Below are 25,750 nucleotides of genomic sequence, written 5' to 3'. Positions count from 1 at the left end.
GCAAGTGCTGGATGTTATCTCTTGGAGGCAAGGGGGCCCAGTACTAGAAAAATCCTATGTTGAAAATGGAAAAGATACTGTCTCCTGGAGCCAAAACCTCAGGGATGGGTACAACAAAAGTCCAGCTTTCTACGTATAATTTTCTTTCAATATTTAACAGAGATGCTTCCACAAGCGTGGCCTTTTCTTTTCTTCTATTTCACAAATTCATGCCTCAGCCATTTCAGCACATTACTAAGGGTCATTGAGCCACCCTCTTTCACCCTACCCCTGCTGAAGCAATTCCTCAGAGGGGCTAAAAAATTTAGAGATCACCCAGGAGAGCCTTGACTCCAGCCTTGGGACCTTAACTTTGTATTGAAAAGTTCACTCTACCTCCTTTTGAGCCAGCTGCAACTGCAGAGAGTTGAAATTCCTTTCTTGGAAAACAGCCTCCTTCTAGCCACTCACTTCCAGCAAGAAGAGAGTGTCTTAAAAATTACAGGCCCCTCATGGGCAGTGGAGCCCTTCTCATCATCTTCTCCATGCAGACAGGGTGTCCTTCAGGACCAATCCTTCCTTTATGCCCAAGGTGTGGTATTTAGGTGTTGCCCTTAATCAGTCCATTTATTTCGCCAAATCCCTTCTTTTCTAATCCATTATGAAATAAAGGAGAAATCAATACTGCACTTTTGGACATACACAGGTTGTACAACTTAAACCTTTTTTTTTTTTTTTTTTTTTGTGTAACGAACCGACCTAACAAGCCAAGCTAGAAAGAGGAGGAAAAATCTAACTGAGAAACTCTCTGCTGCCACAAATAAAACCTCAAAAGTTGGCACTTAAAAATAAACATAAGGCTCAAGAACTATGGAAATCATTGATACTGATGCAAACAAGATCTTGAGGGAAGCTTAGAGTTGGTGGTGTGTTGAGTGGGTAAGGGGAGAGCTTGAGCTCGGAGCAGACAAGCTGTAGAAGTTGTCGCTCAGACCGACATTACGATCCGACATGTTCTACAGGTTGGCAGATAAAAATGAAGTTAACTACTTCAGTATACACCATCTCAAAACAAGTTTTGTTCTTTCATCTTTAATACTTCTATGTACCTACCTGCTTTTACAAATGCCAATCATCCCTAAGTTGGACCTATCCTCGCCACACAAGACAAAAAGCATTTGTGAAATCATGAGACATTGTCCATATTTCAATCTCAGGTTGAAATCACCAAGAAAACCATAAACACATGGTAGGAAGAATACACAGCAAAGTCTCTACCACAAAACTGAGAAAAAACTGACCCCTTAGTGAAGTAAGTTTACCATATATAAAGAGTAACAATAACTGGTTTATATAGTGACTAATAAGGGGAATTCTAGAAACTAAACAATTCCAAACTCCTTGCAATTAACCACAATGATGAGATTAGCCTACCAACATGGACTTAAGGCAGAAGTAGAGGATTGATAAACATAAAATAATTCACTCCACTGAAATGAACTATTTAAGTACAGTCTAATTTTGAGAAAAAAGAAGGGAAATAAGTTACGTACCTACCATAATGTTCCATATTTGTTGTCCTTCATCTCGCCTTCCTTCTTGCTGGTTGGATTCGGAGCCGATCCTCGGCTCTGACTCGGCTGTTTACTATAGCTCGAGAGCTTATACTGGCTCAAGGTTAACCCCTATCCCAAATGTGCCCAGCTTAGCAGCTACCCAGACCTCATTTGTGATAGCCCACACTATACAATAATAGTAAAATGCAAATTTTACTAAGCTCTTATACATAAGGAAAACTTGTGTTTAAAGGAACAATCTACATTCAAAGGTTAAGAAGGCAAAAGGAAAAACAAAGCATGGTGAACTAACCTGTATGTCAACAGGAAACTCAGCCAGTGTAACCAATGAAGGAATTCCTCTAGATCCTCCAGGAAGGGGAAAGGAGGGGGGACACAAGAAGGAAGGTGAGATGAAGGACAACAAACATGGAACACTATGGTAGGTACATAACTTCTTAATGTTATGTTGTTCCCATCTCGCTTTTGTTCTTGCTGGTTGGGACCATGTCCCCAGCACATGGTTCTTGCGTGGCTCACTGGAACAAACTCTTCAGGACCGTGGAACAAAAGGATGCCCTGTTCCAGGGGACGACATCCATTTTGTAATGAGTGATAAAGGTATGAGGATTTGCCCATGTTGCTGCTGCACAGATTGAATCTAAAGACAATTTGGCTTGGAAGGCAACAGATGTAGCTAAGGACCTGGTTCCGTGTCCTCTAGCTTTTCCTGGAAGCTTCTTGTTACGCAAATCATAAGTATAGATGATTGTGCCTGACAGCCACTTTGATAAGGTCACTTTTGAAACTGGAGAACCTTGTTTATTGTCAGCAAAGGATACAAACAATTGATCTGATTTTCTAATGTCCTTGGTCTTGTGTAGATAAAAGCGTAATTGTCTATGCACATCCAATTGGTGGAGCCTATAAACTGCCTTGTTTCCATAATTGGGGAAGAATACAGGAAGCTCGATGGACTGATTTAAATTATACTCTGAACACACCTTTGGCAAGAAGGAGGGATTGGTTCTGAGAGAAACTCTACCTTTGTGGAATATGAGATAAGGTGGGTGAATAGATAAAGCGTGTAATTCAGAAACCCGTCAAGCTGAGGTGATGGCAATCAAGAGGGTTTTCCAAGACAGAAATTTCAGGGGACAAGATGATGCTGGTTCAAAGGGTGGAAGAACCAGAGAGGCTAAAACAAAGTTTAGGTCCGGGGGGAGGTTCTCTTACCAGGGGCCGTAAAAGGGTTGTATCTCGTAAGAATGCTATGCACAGCTTATGGGACATGATATTAAAGCCCAACTCTCCCACATGAAAATTGGAGATGGCAGCCAGTTGGACCCTAATGGTAAGTGCAGCTGCCCCTCATTTGAACGTTTTGGCCAGGAAGTCAAGAATCTTGGGAACAGGAGCAGTGAAAGGATCAATATAATTTTTCTTTGCCCAATAAGAGAAATTCTCCCATTTGCTAGCATAAAATTTTCTGGTAGTGGGCTTGTTAGAAGACACCAGGATGTGCTGTACTGCTGGGGAAATGTTGGGGAGCCTTGCTAAGACTGGAAGTGGAGAAACCAAGCTGTCAGCTTCAGAGTTTGGAGGGAGGGGTGGAGCATGCCTGACTGATGCATCAGGTGGTCCGGAACTGGGTCCAGGATCCAAGGCTGCATTTCTAGATGATGGCAGAGAAACAGGAAACATATCTGATGAGGCCAGTAAGGAGCAATGAGGAAGAGCTTTCAACCCAGGATTTTTTTTCTTAAGTACCTTGGGGATAAGAGGAAAAGGTGGAAAGGCATAAAGTACTCCTGGAGGCCAATTGTAAACAAGTGCATCACTGGGTGACTGTCCTGGTGGGGGGGGGGGGGGGGCTAAGGCAAAATAGTTGCTGCATTTGTTGTTGAGGGGAGTGGCAAAAATATTGCAGCATGGTGGGCCCCATTTGCAAAAAATCAAGTCCGCAACTTCTTGTTTCAATGGCCAGTCGTGAGGCATGAGGATAGCCCTGTTGAGCCTGTCCGCTATCACGCTGGATTTTCCGGGAATGTGCGTCGCAATCAGAAAACATTGGGAAGACATCACCCATTGCCAAGGGCCTCCTGACACAAGGTGTAAGATCTGGTCTTGCCTTGTTTGCTAATGTACCATACCACTCACATATTGTATTTCTGAATTGCAATATTTCCTGTAGGTAGAGAGTCTTAAAGTGCTTGGAATGCCAGAAGCTCTCATCTCTAGAACATTGATGTGCAAGTGGTATTCGTGTTACTACTACATTCCTTGAACAGCCTGTCCCAGATAATGCCCCCCCACCCTATCTGGGAGGCATCCGTGGTCACTGCGGCTACTGGATGGGGGTCTAGAAAAGATCTGCCCAGAGTCACCTGGGGGGAGACAAGCCACCATACAGAGTCCTTTTTGCAGGATTCCTTGATCGAGATCATATGTCACATTGGTAAATCCTGGAACGACTATTGAGCGAAAAGAAGCCACTGCAGAATTCTCATGTGGAAGCTATCCATAGGGACTAGAGTAATTGCTGCAGCCATTGGTCCCAAGACTTTCCATACCTCTCTTGCCTGAACTCTCTTCTTTTTCATGAGGAATGAAACTTGCTGACGAATTGTGGATACCCTGTCTTGAGGCAGCTTTGCTATCATGGCTATTGTATCTAGGTCTGCCCCTATGAAAGTAATACATTGACAAGGCAACAAGGGAGACTTTTTGTAGCTTATGGTGATGCCTAGCTGGGAACAGGTTTGAAATGTGTAGTGCCATGCTTTGATCAGTTGATGCTCGGTGGTAACAGTGAGGAGCCAGTCGTCTAGATATGGAAATACTTGGAATCCTAAACATGTCGGGTGAACTGTGACCACTGCCATACACTTGAACACCCTGGGGGCTGTGGTGAGACCAGAGGGCAGAGCTCTGAACTGATAATGATTGGCTCCCAGCCATAAGCGTAGGAATCTCCTGCATTGCCTATCATTTTTATGTGGTAGTACTCATCCTGGAGATCGATGGAGCACATCCAATTGTCCTGACCCAAAAAGGGAAGAATGGACTGCAGTGTTACCATCCGTAACTTCGCTTTTTTTTACTGATTTGTTTAGCTTGCTGAGATCCAAGATGGGTCTCCAGTCCCCTGTCTTTTTTTGGAACTAAAAAGAACCTTGAGTAAGTTCCGGATTCAATTTGGTTTGTGGGGATTTCTTGGATGGCTCTTTTTTCTAGTAACCTTTGTACTTCTAGGTTTGCTTGATCCCAAAGACTGGATGGAACGTCTGGGACTGACCGTTTTGTTCTTGATGGGGGTAACTGGGAAAAGGGAATTTTGTAACCTCTGGATATTACTGACAGTACCCATGCATCTTTCGTAACAGTTTGCCAGGCTGTTGGGTACAATGATACTCTGCCCCGACTGCCTCCAGAGGTAGACAGGCCTCCCTTCAGGAGTGCTGGAAGGGCCTAGCAGAGAACGTATCTCTGTTGCCCTGCTGTTGCGGACCCCCCCTGCCGCAAGTCTTCCGTTATTGTTTCCCTCTCTGCCCTTGGGGGAAAATTCTCCACGTGTGTCAGGCAAAGCTCCCTGGGATTTTCAAAAACCACATTTTCCCACTCTTCTGACCTTTAGGGTAGGGTCTAGATGGAGTGGAAAAATGGACTCCCACAGCAGAAAGAGTCTTGCCATCATTTTTACACCTGGTGAGAGTCTCTTTTTGCCTGAGGCCCAAACATGGACGAGCCATCAAAAGGGGTATTGGAGGACTTGAAGGGTTCCGCAAATTGACAAAGTCGCATCCAGGAGTGTCTCTGCAAAGCAACTCTGGTACCTGCTGCCCTAGTCGTTCCATCTGCCACATAAGAAACGAGCCTCATGGACGAGTTAACCACTGAAGTCAAGGTTGCAAGCTGGGAAGCTGCCCTGTTTGCAACTGCCTCAGCTGTAGGATGCTGCAGGGTATCTCCCAACTCCTTTAGGAGATCCTTCTGAAGTTGCGTGAAGTGTGACAAATATTTCAGCGACCTGAGAGTAAAGGTCGCTGAAGGGAACATACGCTTCCCGTACCTGTCCGTCGTACGGGACTCCTTGTTTGGCGGATGGATAGATCAAGTTTGTACAAGTTCTCTCTTAGTGGCTGCTGCCACCACCATAGCATCAACAGGAACCCCTTTGGAAAGAAAGGACTTGTCTTTGGGGGCAATTATAAATTTATTTGGTCTCCATGGAACTGGTTCCATGGTCTCTGGTGCGCTCCATGCCTTCCGACTCACTACAGAAAAAAGTGGGTTAAAAGGCGGAGACACCCAAGAGGTAGAGGGTCGGGAACCAAATGCATCCAGGTAGACAGACTCATCCTCAGAAGGGGCTAGAGACTTCCAGCCAACCCTCTGTCTAAGGATTTCCAGGATGCCTGAAAAGGAGACATCCTCAGAGGGGGACCCTTCTGATTCATCCAAGTCTGTGTCTGAAGTGATGGACTCAGGGGAGACCAGATGCTTCCTCTTACATTTTTTCTTCTGAGGGAACTACTCCGAATGTTCGGGGGAGGTTTCAGAAGAAGTGGGGTCATCCAATGGGGCGTCCTGGGGCATAGGTTCCCAAAACTTGGAGGGAGGAGGAGGGTCAAAGGCAGGCACCAAAGGAGAAGGAGCTGAGGGTGGAGCAGTCTCAGGGGACAGCACGCTCCTCATCACCTCAAAGGCAGCACGGTCTCAAGCCGAAGGAACCTCCGGCTCCAAACGGCCCAGAGATCTCCTGTGAACTGAGACCGATGGTTCCGAGGGTGATGTGGGAGCCGAGCTCACCTGCGCCGAAGCTCTGAGAGGGAGAGCAGGGTCGGACAAGGGCCCAATGCCACTTCCCCCCTCGGAGCCAACGAGAGAACTTTAGCACCCAGATCCCTCGATGGACTGAGGCATCTAGATCGGAGGAAGAGTCGGAACCGATAAAGGAGAAGTAACTGGAGCCGATGGTTCCACCACCACAATGTCCATGCACTCCACCTCCGAGCTCAAGAGAGTCAGAGGAGGAAACGATAGAGAAGCTGGATGGGCTAAAGGAGCCAATTCCTTATGGGCTGGGCTCAATAGCAATTTGGCAAATGCCTGTGACTTGAGGAGCCTATTAACCACTTTCTCCACATCATGATCTGAAAGCCTGGAGGACCAAGAGGAGTGAGAAGAGGACCAGTGACTTCCTGCCCCAGATTGCAACAAAGGAGATTGTGGAGCACAGCGCAGCAACAGCGGGGGATGTTGTGGTCTGGGCCTAAGCAAGTGATGCAGTAAGAATGAAAGTCTCGGTGTGGTATTTGCTTTCCATAGGCGAGACAATTGTTAACTTTTTCTGACATCGGTTAGTGCAAGAAAAAATACGGATCCCTAATGGGGTACTTAGCGTTAGAAGACTTCAGCTTCAATTCGGAAGCCGAAACTCAGGTAGAGGGCGACCGGCACTCTTGCAAACTGTTTCTGCTTTGGGCTCTGTGGCAAGAAAGACTGGTGTAATGGCATTGGCTGCCTTACTTTATACTAATGACGAGCTGACGTCAGTCCTGAAGCGACAGCAATCGACACAGAAATACTAAGCCTCTGGTATTCGGGCCGGTTGAAGGCTACCTTGGCAGGGATAACCCAAATGTGATGACTGCAACAGTGAAACATGAAGAACATCTGGTCCTTTTGTGGGCTCGGACTGGCTCCAGAGACACTGATGGATCCGCCAGAGGCATAGCTTTATCGGAACCGGCACTGGGAACTGACAGAGCCAAAGATTTGACAGCAGATTTGGGTTGCTCCAAAATCAGAACTTTTGAGGATGGTTTGGGAGATTTGTCAGACTATTTTCCTGGCTGAGAAATCATAGACGAAGGATCCTGAGGGTTCTTCAAAAGGCCACGCAGAATCAGTTTATTTTTTCTTTCCTGCAGGACTCTAGAACTGAAAGCATGACAGATAGAGCATGAGTCCTGCAGGTGAACAGCCCCTAAACAGTATACACTACTCGTGTGTCCGTCCGTAAGGGACATTCTTTGGCAGCCCGAATCGCACTTCTTAAAGCCTGAGGGTTTTGACACTTTAGACATGCTTGATAACTAGGAGACACAAACAGCAAACATAAGGCTGTAACGGCTATCAATACACAACAACAAACAAGCAAGGAAATTTTTTTTTTTTTTAAGGAAAAAGAAGGGGGAGAGCCTCCAAGTAAAATGGTGACTCCCCCATTAGGAGACCCTCTAACTTAAACGGCTACTCCAAGAGATAGTGGGGAAAGAAGAAACAAACCCTCTAAGTTAAATGGGCTCAAGGGAAAAGCAAGGCCTAAGAAAAATGAAGGCCAAGAAGAACCCAAAAAACAACAGCACAGGAAGTTCAGAAAGTTATTAGTCACGCGAGGACTAAGCTAGACACCAACAAGTTTAATTAAACTAGTAAAATCCTGTAAGGATGATAGCAAAAATACGAAAAAACTCTAAATACTTAGCCTGAGCCAATAGTCGTGATCTCAACGCTGCAAGTGGCAAACGAGGTCTGGGTAGGTACCGCTAGGCATGTTGGGATAGGGGTTAGCCTTGAGTCAGTATAAGCTCTCAAGCTATAGTAAACAACCGAGATGGAGCTGAGGATCGGCTCTGAACCCAACCTGCAAGAATGAAGGCAAGATGGGGACAACATAATATTTAAAACCCAAAAAATATATATAACTCTTGAAAGCAACACTCAAGCTGAGAAATATCTGTCTGAAGTGTATTTGCACCAAATGAGATCTGTAGAAGATGGAAGATTGAGGTAATATAGGAGTTTAGGAAGGAGGTAAAGCTTTGGAAAATCCTAAGAAGCAGAGTTTGCATTACCTGTAATGACCAATCTTTCTGCTTAAGTAGAAACACTGGATCATGTAAGATTATCCCTTTGGAAGTAGATCAACAAGCAGCTATTATGTGAAGGCCAGATACTGACAGATGGTTAGATTTTAATCTTCCAAGAAGGTTCTATGTTTGCCATGTAGACTATCAAGTAAAGACAACATAAATTGTAGACAACGTTTTCAGTATGACACATGTATTTAGAATGTAGTTTGAAGATCTGACCACTTATATTCTAACCATCTATTACAGCATACCAGCACTTTGAGCAGCTGGCACACATGGACAGGAAATAGTTACAGATTTCTAGCACAACAATGGATGCAAAATTCACCCTGTTTCATGCAAACATTTTATGTGTTAATCTGATTTTTTATTCATGTACAATGACAATTTTGATCAAAAAGTTATATTACAATAACTTTTTTAAATACATATGGAAAAATGTCTGATTTTGAAGGGTTTCTATACACAGTCCAGACCCACCACCTGAGCACCAGTTTGTCTTGTATCATGTAACACAACTAACATTTCTTATCTTGATATCATATCTGTCAAAAAAAAAAAAAAAAAAAAAAAATCATCTGGCTGGCAACATCTTCTTGACATATTCACATGTCTACCCTAACCATTAGTTCAATCGGTTTCCTGGGGAGGATATCTTTGAACATGCTCAGTTTGTTCAGTATAGTCAGATTGTTGCTACAGGGCTGCACAGAATATCACAGACTACTGAGAAGGGCCTATGATTTGAAAACTCTAGAAAGGGGTCCTGTAACGTACCAGGGTGTGCCATGCCTCCCATTGACCTCCAGGGATTTGTGCAATTATCAGACCAAAACCAATCTGGGTCTCAGCCTGGCAGTTTTGGTGACTCTAGATAAACGTAGGACGATCATGTGATTTTTTTGGAAGGGACATGACATTCGAATGCCTGCCCTGCCAAATTTCAATGATACTATATGTGCCTACCATGGTGACCATGGGTAACAGGAAATTAAAGTTCAATTTTGGAGGGGGGGGTCCTGAGAAATAGCTACCATAGGATGGCAGCAGGTGTGCAAATTACTCAGGGAGGTAGTGATGAAAAATTATAACGCAGTACTCTAGCAGCGCACTGTAAATTAAATGAGCACACTTTAAATCGTGATCTATTGGAGGGCAAGTCTGTCATCTGCAGCCTCACTAATTCCATCTCCAATAGTATAAGGCAAAATTGAAAAGAACTTCAGAGTTCAAGAGGGTATGAAACTGTTCAGGGTAAACTCTAGAAATGGCATATAATAAAGCAACAGTTAGCACAGACATTAAAAATTTCTCATAAAAACACATTTTCCACCACAGATTTGAAAGATGTGTGCTTTGTAACCAAGTGTGCTCAAATGTGTGCAAAATAGCTGCCATGATTTTAAAAAATGGCAAATATTACTAACACATGGCAAATGATACTTTGAAACTAAAGCTTCAGGTGAAGAAACTGTATAGGAATTGCAGCAACCTACACATTCCGGGATGTTTCAGTTCACTGATGTTCCAAAAACTGGTGGAGAGGTAAGAACATTTCCTTGTGGCAACTGCTCAGTATGCCTATATAATCCAACAGATAATAATCAGAACATCAGTGGGGAAATCTTTAAATCCCACTTAGATGCTCTTGTTGAATGATAAAATTGTCTGTGGTTTATGCTAATCTTTGTTTCAAGCTTTTACAGAGGTAAGATAAAAAGAGTACAGTTTACATGGCATGCATTAAGATGCCAGTACTGTTAATGCTGCCGGCCCATATGCTATGAATTTCAGATTAAAACACAAATCAGATGAAAAATAACTAAAACATTTTCCTCTTTTTACCACTTATAATCAGTGAACTATACTTAGATGCCACTGAACAAGGCTGCACAGTTTAACACTTTGTCTCCTACAAGGACAAACAAAGAATTCCCCTTAAAAAATTTCATTCTTTAAAGGTTCCAAGCAGTTGACTAAACATTGCTTGTAATTATTTCCTACTTGAAGAATGTGTTTTGAGTTGCTAGGAATACCTACAAGGCTGTTACAGCCAAGGTGCTAGTGCACCTATTAAATTACGTTAGCTATAAAAAGGCAGCACTTTTAACTTCCTAGTTTAGCTTGTGTGTAACTTTCTAGATATGGAATCCTCATCTGCTGGGTTATGGAATGAAGGTAGAATAAGGAAAAGGAATAGTTATGATGGTGTTTATACAGTGCTTGTCTCAGCTGAGGATACTGAAGCTAGGCTTTGGTCATCCTTTCAACATTTAAGAAATGAGGCCACTGGATCACAGTTGACCTGTAAAAATAACTTCTAGAGGTGAGGCAGTTGCTCTGAAGATGAGGAACTGGTGAATGATAGGTATCCTAAGAAGCCTCAGAAATGTTGCTGTATTATCTGAAGATTTAACAGGATCTGCTGCTAGATGAGCAAAATAAAAGGAAATCTGCCATTGAAGTGGGCTTCAACACCTTAAGATACATGCTCCAAGCTTTCCTGGGCATGCATCTTAATAACTCTCTCTGCCATAGCAGACCATCAGAATATGTACACTATCCTATCTGCTGTTCTAATCAGATATTGCACTCTCTTATTTTCATTGGAGTAAGGTATATTTTGACTTGTGTCCTGTTATATGCAAATATACTCATTTGACAGCGAACCATAATTAACTAAACTGACTGTAAGAGTACTAGAAATATATACCTTTTTGCTGAAACAGTTCGGCAATCTCACCTTTCATTCAAAAGGAAAAGATGAAACAAGCAGAGATTTTCTTGATTCATTTAATGTTGACTAAATTGCACTTGCATTACTCTTAAAAACTGTCATAACTTAGCCAATATTATGGGTATTTGTAATGTGTGTGTTTTCAGGTCTATGTGGTTGAACCTAGGTATATGGTTGAATACTATTTGCCTTCAGAAAATCTCCAAATATATTAAACAGAAGAGGAATTACACCATCAGATTCTGACAATTTAAACATCTGAATACAATATTCCTTCAGAAAAAAATCTGTACTGGACCAAGTAAACAATTTTCTCACATTACTGAAAGTTTCATTAAAAGCTATGCACTCCGGCGGAGAACCACTGGAGTGATGAATTTCCCCTTGTGATGACAGTCTACAAACACGGGGAAGTAAAATTAAGACATGAAAAACTACTCACACACTGAAGACCATGAAGGACTCTCTCTTTCATGTTTGCCTTACCATGCCTGTAGCTTTGATGGTACTGGCAAAGGTTTATAGTTATGAATTGTAAAAGTGGGTTTGGATTGATTGCAAATATGTTGCTCAATTTTGTAGGTCTGTTACCGAGTAGAATAAACACACCAAACCCTTAAGCAATTCAAACACCTTAATGCAGACGCCAAGCAACTGCAGACTATGTACACCCAAAACACTGTGTAGGTATAGACACATGGGCTGGATTCATTGTGTGAATCATAAAGAACAAAACACTTGCATATCATTGACATACAGTTTGGGTGTACAGTTGCTGACTAACTGAACCTATCTACAAAAGAATATACCCGATCAGTCACCACAGTTACTGTGCTACATAGCCAAATATGCCTGAGCAACTTCAGTCACGTAAGGAATGCCAGGGGTTTAAGAGGAACCTGAAAACACTTGTGGCAAAGCACTACCAAAGTAAGCAAAGTATGGTGCAGACAAGCACTATACTATACAAAAACTCACATCACACAGATCATTGTGACACAAAAGAACTAGATGCGATGTTATTAACTGAGAAGCAAATAAATGTAAGAAGTTCAACACTCACTGACAACAAGACACAATGTGAATCACTTTTGCCCAAGCCTACAGAACACAGTGTGCAAAAAATACATTGATCTCAACAACTTTGTTAACTTCCCTGTACCACATAAGACTCTTAAGAAGAAACTAAAGTCTGAATTGATACTTAACATATTTTACATAAAATGTTTTAAGTGAAGAATTTAGTCTATATGGTGGATTAGATTTGTAGAACTTGTCCAAATTTTCAAAGTCATTACATCACTAAGGATTGTGTCTGTTCTGTCTTATTTAAAAATAAACTATATGTTACTCCTGTTCCTTCTCAACCAAGTAGTTTTCTTAAAATAACACACAAATACTGCAAAAATGTGAAATTAAACTAGGTGACTGTAAGAGGCTGCCAACCTGTGTGCTTCCCCTTCTAAACCAATTTTTTTGCTCTTTACCTGAACTTTCTCACACCCTAATTTGGCTTAAATGTAAGTCTTACCATGAACCTTTTATTAGGATTTTATAATGCACACTGACCTAGCATCAGCATAGCAGTGCTTCTCTAACTTTCTCATGACAAACTAAAACTAACTTTCTCACACATTTTTGCAAGCACAACTCAAAATAAAAGCATTTCCTTCAAATTTACCTGCTAAATGATTTTTTTTTTCAAAACAAAAAATACCTTAGCAGCTTCTTCTGGCTGGACATTCACACTAGGCTCAGGCTTAGTAAGCTCTCCCACCCTACCCCCAATTCCCACTCACTGCACTTAGTCCAGATTTAAACCTGCCTGTTTCTTCCCCACTCTGTATCAGCCAATAAGCTTCCACCATCACCGAAGTCTTCAGGAAAACTTCATACTTCTACATAACCTCTTCTGACTGGCTCTGTCTATAACCCTCACACTTACTCTTTCCTTAGTCAATCAACAGCCCTACCAATAACTCTCCTCTCACCATACATACACATATTCTCTCCCACCCCCAGTTATTAACCTACTACTATCACACACAACACTTCTTTCAATCCTCCATATCACACCTTTCATACTGTACTCACACTCTAGTTCCATAATTCATCCCCATATCCTCCGCTTTACTCTCAATACACAAATGCTACTCTCACCACTAGTTATCTTTCTAGCCCATATCACATCCGCTCTCCACTATGGACCACAAACATCTCCCATCTTTTCCAAAGTATTTCACATCTAACAACGAACATTAATTTGTGTGATTCTACAATAGTAGCCTCCCTGTACCCCACTTCCCTCTTATTCCTCCACAAGCTCACCATACTCCAAACAAACCCAATGACTCAGAGGACAACACTGTATCAAAACATTTTTTTGATGCTCTTCCATTACCCTAAAATTTCTAATTTAATATGTGAAGATAACCAACCCAACCTTGGACCAGCCTAGCAAGCCAATTCCCCCATAAATGCCTCCTTCCCAGTGTAAGCATCCACACTCAACAGCCAACCAAATGCTTCTCTATTCAAATTATCAATCTAAACATAAAAAGCACTCACAACGCATAATGGTAAAGTATTCACCCTTAAAGACAAAGACACAGGGTTTGATTCTCACATCACATGGGTAATTGGGGGGAAAGGTAAAGTGGCTCACAAGTTAGTAACTAGTAATAACCTAACCCTGAAGAAAGGGGGAGGGGGTGGGAGTGTGGGTGTTGTTTTGCCAAACACAACAACAAGTCCAGGGTTTCTTTGAGTCTCACAAACTGGGCTAGCTTAAAAAATGGCTTGCAAGGGCAGTTAGCTTAGTACTAACTATGAACTTATAAAAAACTATGAACTATGAACTATGAACAACAAAAGCTACAGAATTATAACGCTGGGTCTCTCAATATTATCCAGGAGTTATTGTTCTGAAACTTGGCTAAAACTGGAGGATAAGATTACCAAATCCTAACCCCAAGCTAAAACATACAGAGGGAAATAGCAGAAAAAAGGTAGAGGATTTGCAATAATCTACAAAATAACTCTCCAACTACATTAGTATCCAATAAAAGTTCCATCATTTATTGATGCAGAAATTATCTTCTCTATCTCTCCATGGTGACAATCCCGATACCACAGAAGACTTTTTCAGCTGGGTTTCCACAAATATTAAGCAAGAAAAAAATATACCAGGTGACTAACATCAACTGACTCTATTTCCTCTGATACCTACATAAAAGACGTAAATCTCTTTGATCTTACTTAACTAATCACTTCCCCAACACACTTTAACAAAAAAATCCAAATAGCTCTATTATTGACTTGCTTCTCACCTGCTCCCCTAACAAAATCTCTTCCCCTGGTATCTTACCCATCTGCCTAAATGACCACCTCCTCAGTCACATCATCAGACAACACATCAATACCCACAAACAGCAACTCTTCAAACCAGTTTGCAAACTTACCAGTTTCAATGTAGATACTTCCACATCTCTAATAAAAAAAATACAGCTGGTTAGGCCTGAAATCAGTTCCACTTGATGATACTGTCTCTAAATTTAATCAGACTGTCCATAACATCCTAAATAAGCTTGCCCCAATATGAACTAAATAAAGAAAAGCAACCACTGCTATGTGGTTAACCAAAATCACCAGACAACATATGCAACAAAGAAATAAAGTTCAGAAAATCTGGACATCAGCCAAAACCACATCAAATCACCAAAAATACAAACATCTTGGGGATCAAACAAAATATCACAAAATAGTTGATGATAAAGCATATTTCACCAAAAATCAACTAAAAAAATATAAGAACCCTAAACTTTTCTGGAAACACGTAACGTAAAAATCCTCCTAAATTCTGGCCATACCTCCCAACAGTCACCTATACTACGCACCACACACAACTGTGAAGACATTGCCAATCTATTCATCTCTCACTTTATACAATCTGTAAAATCCCTACTCAAAAGCAATAACAACACCAACTCTTCTCCCTCTCTCTCACCCCACCTATCTCCCCTTTCTCCCCCCAAACTCACAATTTTTCTCTTCAACCTATGCTTACCTCTAGTATAAAAAGGCAACTTCTCAAACTAAGACCAAAAACCCTAGCCCCTGACAACCTACACACCAAATACTTTAAAGCAGCCACAGAAGCCTTAGCCTAGCCCATTTCAATCCTTATAAATTGCTCTATTATAAAGTTCTAAGTTCCTCTTCTCTGGAAAAAAAATCCTACATTATCCCTCTCCACAAAGGAGAGGACTCCACAGACATCAGTATCTACTGTTCCATAGCAATTCTATCTCCTCTATCAAAAATCCTGGAGAAATGCACACCATCTCAGCTAGTCTCTTACTTCTTGCAATGCTGCTTCTGTCTACATCACAGCTCTTCTACTATTCTTCTCACCTTCATTAATATTGTCAACCTCAAAAGAAATACAAGTAACCCCATATTAGTCCTTTTCCTGGACCTCTCTAAAGCTTTCAACACAGTCTCTTACCTCATCCTACTACAAAGACTCACTGATCTTTCACAGTTTATCTTTGACCTGGTTCCACAGTTCTCTCTCCTACAGATCTCAAGTAGTGAAATGGCAGAATTCCTAACTTCTACCTATTTCAGTTGGTGTTCCACAGGGAGCCATCCTTGGTCCTATTCTCTTTAACACACACACACACACACACACACACACACACACACACACACACACACACACACACACACACATATATATATATATATATATAAATACATTCACTTCCCACAGCAAGTAAAGATGCCAGCATCACTTAGTATGCCAATGACTTTACCCTTATCTGCTCTGCCAAAAATCTCAGAAGAATGCAAACTAAAACACAAGAATCCGTAACTTAAATTTAAAACCTGACTACATAACTCACAACTGTTTCTCAACCCCAGAAGATCTAAACATCTCTTAATTTCAGACATTACAGTCATCAAAAACATTCATTTACAAATTCCTCCTATGACAATACAAAGATAGAACTTGTTCACAAATACTGATGACAATCTGAAATTTGATGATCATATCCAAAATGCCATAAAATGAACCTACCAAAAAATAGGTTCCCTGTACAAAATCAAGCCCTTCCTAACATACTCATCCAGAAGTCATACTGCCTCCTGCTACCTACCTGGCACTAAACTCCAACAGTGCTATAACAAAATTTATTGCCAGCCTCCCTCATGTAACCCACCACTATCATGCTCTTATCAAACTTCAGTGGCTAGCTAGAGTTACACCACCATCTGACATGTTCCCAACTTCTTACCACCCATTACATCATTCATAAGTCCACTCACTCTTCGTCTCTCTCTCCAGCTTAGTAGAACCTCACAACACAACCCAATTAGGCCACTTTGTTTCAACAAAAAAACTCCTACTACAGCTAGCAAAATCAAACATAGCCAATGATTCCTTGTACTCTACATACACACCTACCACATGAACAATCTGCCACTATCACTGAGACAAAACATCCAAATAAGCGCTTTCAAAATAAGCCTAAAAAGACCACTTAAAAGACTCTGGCTCTGCAACTACTCCACCTCTGGATAAAGTCACATTTATATACTGATATACCTTTCTCCTGTTGCCTCTAACCCACCATCACTTTTTTTTCTCCCGTCTTTTTTCTATCCCTCATATAAAGTCTCTATCTCACATGTGCTGTTAGCTGGCACTATCCCTACATCAACTCACACTATCATTTTATAATTTCCTGTCTTACAGCCCATCTTTTCAACATCACAGTTAAAAATGTTTAAATTTACTCTAAATGCTCCAGATTTTTATATAATTTGACTAATCAAGAATTCTACTGTAACTATCATAGTGTCAATAACTATCTAAATTGATTAACCTATAATTCTAATGCAACTATTGTAATGTTAATAAGTATCCAAATGATTTAACTGCCTATTTTGGAGTTTCTCTATCAGATTGCAACTAGGCATTTGGAATCATTAACTGTACCATATGAGATTTTCTCCCCAAGAAACTGCCAACAAAGGGCTTAGTTTACCCAGTTGGACCTTCCCAGTCAACAAAAGTTATAGAAGAAAGAAAGATACAATCAGTAAAACTTTGCAGTGGCTCAAATGTTTAGGAAATTCTACCACATGTGGTCACTAGCCTTTAAAAGTTGATAGATCTCCAATGTATTTGGGTTAATATTTCAAGAGCATTAACAATAGCTAGAATATGCCACCTGAAGATCATCTCACATTATGATGTTGTGATCAGGTCCTTAACAAAACAAGCACTGTGTGCACAATCTCATGGTGCTATTTGCCTATCACAAGCATACCTATTTACCGCCCTTGGGAATGAATTCATAATTATTCTTGGAAAAAGTCTATAGAAGTTCAAATTCTTTCAGAAGTAAAAAGATACATGTTGGTATTTCTGAAGAAAACAGTTGATGATAAATCAGCTAAAAACAGCAGTCACATTTTTCTAACACAAAAAGGAACCAATGGTATTTGGAAAAACAGTGTGAAGAATAATACCTTGTATATAATGAAGCTTTGTTCCACCTGTTACACAACAGCTTTGAAAGGGAGATCTGTGATGACCCTCAAAAGGAAAATGGGCATTAGTGAGGAACATCCATCTGGAAAAAAGGCACACAGTGGATAAACAGAAATGTTATAATTAAGGATTACAGCAACCCTCCCCCCCAAAAAAGCTACGAGAAACAGAATGTAGATGAAGATGACCATCTCAAGTATCCTCCATCTTAACACACACAGAATCCCAAACTGGACTCAAGACTGCAGAGAGACAACAAAAAAATTCATTAACCTGGGCAACTTCACTTGCACCGGACAGGCCAAGATTATGTGACACTTGAAGGTCTTCCTCAGTTGCCCAGAAGGTTTAGTCTTTTGGGGTTGGCCATGTCCTAGCAATGGGAAGAATGGAAGTGACAAGGTAGGGATCACAGAAGTCCTTGACCAAAATAAGGGTCTGTTTCTTTCACAAGAAAATGCTAAAGATGTCCTAAGCAAACTTGCTGAAGAGCATTCCCCCAAAACTACAGGTATCCAATATTTTGCTCTTGAGCTCCATTTTGATGGAGGACAATCTCAAATATGCCATCTTGTGCAGGTTCACACATCAAGCAGTGGCAGTAGCCAACACATTAGCACAGCCAACAAAGAATCTCTTCTGCTTTCGTGCACACATTTACTCACACAAGCAGATAGCAACACACACACACATACACTTTTTTCCTGTTTCATTTATTTATAACATTCGCTAAACAGCAAAAGTGCTAATTATTGAGTGTAAAATAATAGCTCAATTGATGTCTCTCTCTCCCACACACACACACACACACACACACACACGCCTTTTTACTTTATTTTTTTATTTTACACTTGGTAAATGCTAAACAGCTAAAGCACTGCTTAGCAACTGTAAAATAATGGCGGCATTAGTTTTTTTCTGTCTGAGCTCCACAGCAGCTTGATATGCTGCCTTGAAAAGGTGGACTCGTTTATCAGCAGGCATTACTTGAACATTAACACCTTGCTGGAGAAAGTTTGTTCTCCAGTCAGGATGCTGATGTACAGTTCTCCCATTGTCTAATTTTCAAATAAATACACACACACTTTTCACGAGTAAATGACATCTGTCCAGTACCAACTCAGCCTTTCATAGTTTCATAGGTGTGTACTAGGCTAAAGGCCCTGGAGCCTTTACAAGCCTAGCCAATAGAAGTGCCCTGGCATTGTGCCACCCGACGTTAGTTCCCAGTGCCTCTATCAAGTAGAGCCACTGGAGTGATCCCCAAGGTGAACTTTCTATTTCCCATCCACTCATCAAGATTTCTCTTGAAGAGGATCAGCGAGGTTGCTCTGCTTGACATGTGTGGGAAGTCTATTCCAGAGCACGGGCAGTCTCTGGGTTATGAACCTGCCCCTCCAGCTTGTTCTGTTGATTGTGGTAAGGAGGTTGAGATCTCTGGAGCGTGTGGTGCGGAGAGATTGGGAATTCTTTACATGTAGTATTTCTAACAGAGCTGGGTCAGATATGGCTTTGTAAGTCAAGCAGAGAGCACCTTTTAGTAGACGATATGAGAGAGAATAGCTGGAGTTTTTTGAGTCTGTTCATGTAGGACATGTGTTTAAGGCCTAGGATCCTCTTCGTGAGGTACTTTTGTGGCCTCTCCAGCTGTTGCAGGTGTCTAGTGAGGTACTGAGATATGCCACATAGAAGGACTTTCTGACCACAGTGGCAATGTGGTGGTCGAAGGAGAGATTGCTGTCAACCTGTGCCCCAGATCTCTTATAACGCCTTCAGTGTTCAGTGGGCTCCCATCGATGTGGTAATTAGTAGGAACTGAGTTTTTCCCAAAGGGGATGATGATGCATTTTTTGGCGTTAAGCTTAAGGCCATGGTTTTGACACCAGTCATTTGTCTCAGTGAGGCCTTTCTGTAGGATGTGCACGTCATAGTAATGCTGTCACCAATTAGTCTACATAAGCATACCAAAACAATGTTACCATTCACCCTGAAAATAAGACAATGGTTAAATATTGTTGCAGAAGCAATAACTTGAGTATTAATTCGTTGAAATTTAAAAAAACAACAGCTATTTGGCATACCATTTCAAAGCACCTATCCTTAAGCTAATAAAAATAAATAACCAGTCACAGGCATTTAAAACTGAACAAAACTCTTCACTTTAAATAAAATTAAGATATTAATTTTGTTAAATCAAACATATATAAGCAGTTTTAACTTGCACAATGAAATACAAAATAAATGTTTAAATAGACAGATGGCATCACCAAAGAATTCTTGACTAGTAGCGGAAACAATGTACTGAATTTTTACCTCTCACGGATTTAAAATTCCAAACAGTAGTTACATAACTGCACAGGCAAATGGAATCCAGTTTCTCAGCTCTGTTCTAAAATGCAATTAACCTGCACAGTTCACTTATAAGGCAGTATCTCAATGAGCAATTTTTTTTCTCTTACTACTTAAGAGTACAAGGCAGTGCCTCCTGTTTGGATGCAAGGTGGATGATGCCCTTTCTGTTCTCACAGTATTTTATAAGAGGTTAGGATGAGTCCAACAATCTAGTGTCCAAATCCAGTAATGCATTTAGGCACTGCAAATTACTGCACATTTGATGGGCACAGTTATTTTCAGTTTCAAAAGTTTTGTTGACATTCAAATAAAAACAATTTTACACTCCGCTAAAGGGTAGCTAATACTTACCCTATGACTCAATATAGGAAAACTAGAGGTGGGTACTCAGTGGTAGTCTAGTGAGACTCAAGCCTGAAACAGCACTTGCTCACAAAAGGCATGCACAAACCCTAACCTGGCACTAAATTACACTTGACAAGAGTATGCTTCCTTATTTCCAAGGTCAAATTCCACCAGTTGTCAAGCAGTGTTTAGGAATCCAGCATCTTAACAATGACTACAGCATCTTCCCATACTTTTTTTCTGGCAAGAGATGGACTTATTGGTGAACTGAAAGGAAAAGGCTCACATTGCCCAAGTTCAACAATGCCATTGTTAGGGGATTTGAGAGATGCTCTGCATTCACAGACCAATGGACTCATATCCCATTATGGGAGGACAGTGTTCAAACATGGGGAATCACTGCTTCCAGTGGAATCCCTTTCCTGACTCCTACTTGGTTATCATCCAAAGACTGGCAAAAGTTCAATCCCTCCATCTGAGCGAGACAGCCTGCTGAGCCTACAGATCACAAAAGGGAAGGAGATATATCAGTGGTGGTGTTAAAGGAGGTATTAGATGGTGTCTGGCTTCATGCTCTTTTTCTTTATTCCTTTACTTTGACTCATGACTTGAATCAAACAAGAGGTCCTGCTAATGTCTGTCATGGCTGTCTTTGAATGCTGCTGTGTGATTCTGTGAGCAAATCAAATATGCCTCAGTTTTTTCACTGAATCACTGGCACTAGTGGTACTCCTTCATATTGTGCTCTTCTTGGAAACAGCATGGACTATATAGTGTGATTACTGTAGGAACATATAGAAGGTTGAATTATTTTTATTTTTTTTTGCACTGAAAGGAGGCACTTTCTTATGACACATTTTAGGCCAAGATTGAAACTGTGCAAGGACAACTGGGGAGCACTGGGCGAGTGTAATTTCTTGGATCCATTTCATGACAGCACAAAGTGTGCAGTCAAGAGTGCTCACCATTTAGCACACGAGTTAGAGAAAGCAAGTATATGTGCCAAAAGAGGGTCCTAAGAACAGAAAATTCCAACTATCGTTCACTGCAGTGTCCCTTGAAATAATATACAGCACTATCCTTGAACGAGGAATCCTTCAAATATTTGATAAAAACAGGTCAGAAAAAGACAGAGATGTTGGTAAGTGGAAGAATTGTCCCATAAATAACAAAACATGCAGATTCTAGTCAGACAACATCTGGAGGTCAGCACTGAAACCTTCAGCGGACAAGCAAGCAGCACTAATCAGTGTTCTATGTCAAGCCATGGTGATAGTTTTGTGTCAGTAAGGGTAAGTGTACAGAGCACCATCTGCCTTCATGTAATGCTACCACTTAGCAAAACTGGAGTGCTGCGACTTTGGATGAGTTACCTGTGCAGAAGAGCAATACATTGAACTTTTTAACATATAGCACTTCAAGTTATAAAATCTGTAAAGTTGCTATGCAAAGGCAAATATTTAAAGCAGGCGAGCAAATTTCATTACAATTAAAATGAATAGTTTACTCAGGTGCAAAATCTGTGGTTTAACATTCTTCATGCCAAGCAAAAAACAGCATTGTTGCTACTGCTGCATCAGTAAAGCACACACCAGCTATAAATCGTCTTTACTTATTTATTATTCAGTACAAAAAAAATAATTAAGTATTATTGACATGATGCAACTAAATTCCAATACTTATTATTTTTCATTTTATTTTAGCCATCAAATTCATGGCTAATTATTTTATTTTATTTTTTTACCCCAGGACAGCTGACATTGTACACTCAGAAGATAATTTAAATATACCAAAATGTCTTAGTAGTGAAAAAGTTCATAAAAACAGAGAACACTGAGTTCTTTATATCCTAAAACATGGCTACAAAGAAAGCTTCAGCTTTTCCATTCTTCAATATGTTTTACAACTTAGTAAGGTATGCAGAACACCACCACACACAATTCAGAGACAAACACGGGGAAAGGTCGAAAATGGAACCGCCCAAATTCATCTCCTGTTTTCAGTTGCAATTCTTCCTCCATGTTACAGGCAGTAAGGGTTTGCAGCTGCACTGCCCCTACTCTAAATTAGGCAAGTAATCTACAATCTGCTAGCTAATTCATTGCCCACAGAAAGGCAGCAGTGCAAAATGTACTTATCTTATTTCTCTCAAAGACATGCAAGTAGTCAGTCTACAGTGGGTAATATCTGGGATCTCTCTCCTGAGGGGCCTCTCAAGTCAATTCTTACAGCTTTCAACCTCCCACAGCTGCGACAAACATGCTTCCCTCAGCCTGAGCTGGACAAAAAAGGTGCACTGGCCTCATACTTTCCAGCTTGAGTAAACTACTTCCTAAAGGAAAAATGCACCCTTCAAAGACATAAATTATATATTTCTGATTCTTACAAAGGACATGCAGCCTAAAGTGGTTATCCAATGTAAGACCATTAAAAGGATACTAACAGACTAATAACAGACAGCCTTCTTGAAGAATAATTTACATATCTGTTCCTTTTATCTGTTATATCTTATTTCAAGAAGCCCTCTCCAATACATACAGACTGGAAGAATTTGAAGCTGTATCCACAACCTACAAAAGGTGGAGAAAGAAGCTAGACAGACCAACTGAAAGCAAGGTTTCAGAAGTCACAAAATTATTAAAGAAAGCTCTATAATCTGGGAGAGAAGATCCAAGCTGGATGGGTAAAGGTACACATGCAGGACTAGTTGAGGTCCACAGTGAACACATTTCAAATAACCACAAAAAGTATTTACCTCAAAAATTACCCTGGTTACATGTCCCAAACGTTAACTGGTCACTCACTGACAAAACATAAAGCAGCAAGCAGGCCGTTTGGAAAGGATTTGCTTAAAACTGTCCTGTCATCTCAAATTCATATATTTATAAGACATAACATTTCAACTGGTGATGCACATAGCAGCATGCACAAAGCCACAGTTTTTTGTCAAAAGGCCATGAAATCCCACATGATGGAAATATGCACCATGCTAAGGAATAACTAAAGCCAAAGTCAAATGAATTCTGCACTCAGAAATGGGGCAAGGATGTAAACAGAATGCATGGGCAAGACATTAAAAAACAATTTTATCACAAAGCCATCATTTGTCCTGAAAGGAACCTGCTGCTTCTGGAAAACTAGATAAGGTTCTTTAAAGACAATGATTTGGAGTTCTAACAACCACTATAAATAAATATGTGTGTGTGTGTGTGTGTTTGTGTGTGTATGATGGCCATCAGGAACAATGTCTTAGAAGAAACACATTTCAAGTTTGCTGAAATAGCCGACTCAAAAGGCAAATGGGTAAGACTATTAATGCATTTTAAGTCCCAAGAAGGATGATTCTGTTCCACAACAGGACAGAGAATGAGGGCCACATTTAGAAACTGCTTAAATAACCAGTTAACAGTTTGCCTCCCACACAGTCATGATACACCAAGATGCCAGCAGCAAGCACCATAACCACAGAACAACTGAGGTCCAAGTTGAATAGGTACCCGAGGAAGTTAGAAAGGACTTTAAGTTTAGTGACTGCAGAAAAGGGAATTATTAGTAAGCCTAAATGCTGGCCCATTTTTTACTCAGCCTTAAGCTTTGTGGAAGATTTCCTGGTGACCCTCCAGTACCTTAGATACCATCAGCATCAGGGGATATAGGATGAGGGGAACTGCTGAAGGAGCCAAATCCTGATATGTTATGGCCAGAGTGTCCATCACCTCAACCAGATTCATCTCTGAGAAAGCCAGAAAGTAAAGCATCTGAAAGCACACTCTCAATGAACCTTCTGGATCAGGTGAAATGGAAGAAGAGCATACATTAGCTCCTGATTCCATGAAAAAATACAACCTACTCCCAGGCAGAATGATAATGAAGGGAGAAGACTGGCATCAGATTGGTCAAGTGGATATAGGAAACCGATCAACTCATGGCATACCTCACATTATCTAGAGGAAGATTACTGGGATCCAATAGATGATGTATAGTATGCCGGGAGTTGATTGTTTTTTGTGTCTGAATGAATATGCTTGAGTACTGTTTTCCTGAGAGAGAAACTGGAGACAGCAAAAAACTGAATTTCCCATTTTTATTTTTTATTTATTTATCATTTGTTGACCGGGAAAATCCGACTAGGTTCCTCAGAGCCAGTTTTCAGCGGAGGCCCGGGGAGAAATGCTCCAGATGCATGTCTTTGGAATGTGGGAGGAAACCGGAGTACCCGGAGGAGGAGTACCCGGAGGAAACCCACGCGAACACAGGGAGAACATGCAAACTCCACACAGAAGGCACCCCAGCCGAGAATTGAACCGGTGAACCTCTTGCTGTGAGGCGACAACGTTAACCGCTGCACCACTGTGCCGCCCATTCCTACATATAAAAAGTCTCTGCAAAACAGGAAAAGACCTGGTACCCTTTCTTTGTTTAATAACACATACATATTGAGTTGCATCTCATGACCTGAATCTGGGTCAGGTGGTGAATCAGTCTGGGTCATACTGAGGATCTTGTTTCTTTTCCCTTCCGTCACCTTCATAGTTAAAATACCAGTGAAGTAAAGCTTTATGGTATTTTTGCAAAAGGCTTATACTCAAAATTCTATCTATGGAACAGAAAGCACTCTACTGGGATAGAAACTTCTTCAGAAATAATTGGACTTGATAAAGACTTGGTTATTTCTATTGACATATACAAGGATTCTTTGTGGAACCTCTTATGTATTTACAAGCATATATGGAGAGGCATATGAAGGAACCAGTATTGGAATTGTTATAATTTTAGCAAGTGGCTAATAAGTTCTTGATGATTTTGACTACTTTTAACCTTGTTTGAGCGAGCATCTGAAGCTAAAGGCCCTTTTTCAGCCAAGGTGGATGAGAATGAATGCTTGTTTTTCAATAGATACCTCTTTCTCCACTTGTTTTTCAGTCTTCTCTCTCTCCTCCCTTGGACTTCTTCATGCATTTTATGTTCTCAGTAAAGTCTTGGTTTAGGAGCCTTTTTTAAATGCTTTTCCAGCCTCTGACACATTTACAGATGTAAGATGAAACTGCTTCAGCCCTTCTTAATTTATCAGTGTTTGGGATGGGAACAACAAATTAAAATCTGCAGGGGTGGCAAGTTTATCACAAAGCACACTTCATAACCGATTTAGAAAAGGAAGAAATTTCCAGATGTCCAGCAGAGAATGGATCTACGTGGGAAATTCAAATAGGAAAAAAAATCCTTGTGATGAAACTACATAATCAGTGGTTTCTTAACAGTGAAAATAAGCACAAACCAATTTTTGTATTTACATTGGAGTCTTACACCACTGCTAGTACAAAATCAGTGACATCTTTTC

The sequence above is a fragment of the Protopterus annectens genome, chromosome 2.part1 (genome assembly GCF_019279795.1).
Source record: "Protopterus annectens isolate FY-2018-M chromosome 2.part1, PAN1.0, whole genome shotgun sequence".
In the NCBI taxonomy this organism is placed as follows: domain Eukaryota; kingdom Metazoa; phylum Chordata; order Ceratodontiformes; family Protopteridae; genus Protopterus; species Protopterus annectens.
The sequence above is the reverse complement of the archived record's forward strand: the minus strand, read 5'-3'. Positions refer to the sequence as shown.